We start from the raw sequence: 2972 nt of genomic DNA on the forward strand, positions 1-2972 counted from the left end.
CCTATGGGTCTATTTTATTGTTGGCATGTTTCTAGGATATGGTGAACCCAAAGTTGCAACTATTCTAGCTGCACTTCAGGATATGTCAGGAAGGTAAACTATAATATTCTAGGATCCTGCTATTGATGGGTTTCAAGGGATCTAGGGATAACAGGCTGACTAAATCTCTTAAGTTTTAGATACATTCGACCTTAAGAAGGAAGCAAAAGTTTTTAGGATTATTAATTTTTATCTTAATATTTTATTTTTATTAGATGTATTTATCCATTGTGTGGGTGTATTGCTATAGCATGTGTATATGTGTGGAGACCAGAGGACAACTTGCAGGAGTCAATTCTCTTCTGGGGATTAAACTCAAGTCGTCACTCTTGGTTGCAAGCAGCTTTATCCCATGAGCCATTTCACCAGACCTTTTTCTTTAAATTAAAATATATTAGCATTGTTAAGGTTTTGAAGACAGCATGAGCCACATTTAAAAATAGTCTATTAATCAATTTGTAAGTACCTTACAAGTCTCACAGTTTTGAATGAATTGAGAGAAAAAGAGACCCTCTATTAAGATCCAGGCAAAACATCAGTAGCCTCGTACTTCAGCCATGTAGCTCTTCATGGCCCATGCTAAAGAAGTATACATTAAACACAAATTATACAAAATATTCAGTAGACATGAAAGCCATATGACGCCTCTGACTGGCCTGAAAAAGATGGTCATATCATCATCTACAAAGCCATGGATCAGAGACATGCTGTCTTCAACAAATAACCATGGGGAAGTGTTTGGTTAGTCAAGGTCCTATGGACACTGACTGACTGAGCTATTACATGGTTATCAGAGTTGCTCATCATGAGCTAGTTGTTGCCACACCCACCAAATCATAGATGGACAGTCACCTTAACAAGTGTTAATCCTTCCAGAAATAGTGACTGACAACCATCTTGGAGTTCAGTAGAACATGAACTTAGCGTGGGTGGGTTTGAAAGATACATGGCATAAACTGAAATTCTAATGGTTGTCTCTGTCCTCAGATTCCCTGGAGTCCCCATTTGTATTCCTCCAGCATCTGGTTGATTCTACTCTGGAAGTCCTGAGAAGCTTCTTTGGACACCAGCCTTTGGCTCCTTGAGTCACCTGAATAATCCATGTACATGGCTCTGGTTATTTAGTTGCTTATGTTGACAGAGGAGGAGTTCCAGGATCCAGCAGTGCAGCTCTTTGCCTCTGGTCAGGAAAGCCTTAGATGAAGTCTCTAATCCTGAGTGTTCAGGCGGAAGCTATATGTGTGAGTTTGCCTGAAATCCCGGCCCTTCTTGGCCTTCCCCCGTTGTGTATGCAGCCTGATGTTTTCTCATTCCTCGGTTTCTCTGGATGCGCATTCTTGATGCACCATCACTTCATGTCAGTGGTTCTCAACCTGTGAGTTGCAACCCCTTTGGAAGCCGAGTGACCCTTTCATGAGACCTAAGACCATTAGAAAACATAGATATTTACATTAATGTTCATAACAGGAGCACAATTACACTTATGAAGTAGCAACAAAATGTAATTTTCTGGTTGCGGGGGTCACTACAACATGAGGAGCTGCATTAAAAGGGTTGCAGCATTAGGAAGGTTCAGAACTGCTGCTTCACACAGAAGCCAACCTCAAGTTTTGCTTCTGTACAAAGTCACCTGTGATGTTCTTTGTCTTGGCCAGAATGTGCAGATCTTGAAGGCTGAGACGGCTTCTCATGAAGTTGAGTTTCTTGCCATTGAGTGTAACCTGAGACACGGATGTGGTAGACAGCCATTAGCGTGTTGGCAAAATTCTTGAGTCATTTTAACAAACTCCGAACAATCATATATTTATATATAACTTACAGGAAATGAAATATTTGCTTACTAAAATTGAGATGTGATTTGCTTTTGGGGGGGGAAATTACGGGAAGTGATTCTTTTTTGAGATCTTCATTTTATTTTGACATCTTCCAGCATGATTCAGAGACAACTCATTATAAAGGGTCCGTCATATCCCCATCAAGGTGAGAGATGACACAAAAGGAATGCCTCATGGCAAGAAAAATTTATTTCTAAAGTAAAGTTTGATTTTTTTTCCGAGCTCTCACAGCATACAGATGAAATTCCCCTTCCACTTGGCTATCATAATATTCACATGAAATTACAATAAGATGAAGCTTTCACATCAGTCAGAAACCCACAGTTTTTTAGATCTCACACAATACCCCTGATAAGATAATGCATAGGGAAAGAATATAATTGACATAGCAGGCAGGACTCTGCCTTTGATCAGAATGACAAGACCCTCCCACTGCAAGTACTGAGCCCATGGCTTCCCATCCTTATCTTAACTTATTTTAGTTGTATGGAATATCCATGTGGCAGAAGAGGGTGACCTTGTGATACATACTGGCTTTACATAGTAACGCAAGTATAGCAAACAAGACAATGAATGAAAAACATTTGGGAGAAAATATGAGCTAAGAGTAAGCAATGCCAACTTGAGTTCCATAGAGAAGCCTCAGATTCTGAGATGCACTTATTGAGAGAATGCCATGTAGCGATAGCCTGAAGTTTCAGGGTCTGCTCACCTCTGCAATAAGTTTCCATTTTCTCCTCTTGAGTGTCCCAAGGATAGTTGCTATCAGTCATTTCTGGTCATGAGCTGTGACCAGAAGGCAATGAGTCACTCTGGGCTGGAGCACTAATGTCCTGTATGGAAACTTGCTCAGGGTTGGCTTAGGTCCATGCAAAACCACAGTTCTCACCTCAAGGGAAGTAAGAATAGGCTTGTTCTGGAGCCAAATGCAAGGGGCTATGGTCTTTGAACACAGACTGCTTACCGCAAACACCATATTCCAACATGGTAACAGTTGCATGACATTTTTGCAGTAGTAGAACAACATCATTAATCAAAATATTTAAAAGGTGTATTGGTGGAAACATCAGGTAGGGGTTATAGCAAAGCTGGACAGTC

At 40.5% G+C, this 2972-nt stretch overlaps 1 long non-coding RNA gene across 1 annotated transcript; it reads right to left on the reverse strand.

Moving 5' to 3' along the window:
- Window positions 1-277: 277 nt before the first annotated feature.
- LOC107978197 lies at window positions 278-2711 on the reverse strand. The gene is made up of 3 exons (XR_003483034.2): window positions 2587-2711; window positions 1670-1760; window positions 278-1459 (listed from the first exon to the last, which is right to left on the reverse strand). It is a non-coding gene; the product is annotated as an uncharacterized LOC107978197 (long non-coding RNA).
- Window positions 2712-2972: the final 261 nt, after the last annotated feature.

The sequence above is a fragment of the Cricetulus griseus genome, chromosome 2, assembly GCF_003668045.3.
Source record: "Cricetulus griseus strain 17A/GY chromosome 2, alternate assembly CriGri-PICRH-1.0, whole genome shotgun sequence".
Taxonomy (NCBI): domain Eukaryota; kingdom Metazoa; phylum Chordata; class Mammalia; order Rodentia; family Cricetidae; genus Cricetulus; species Cricetulus griseus.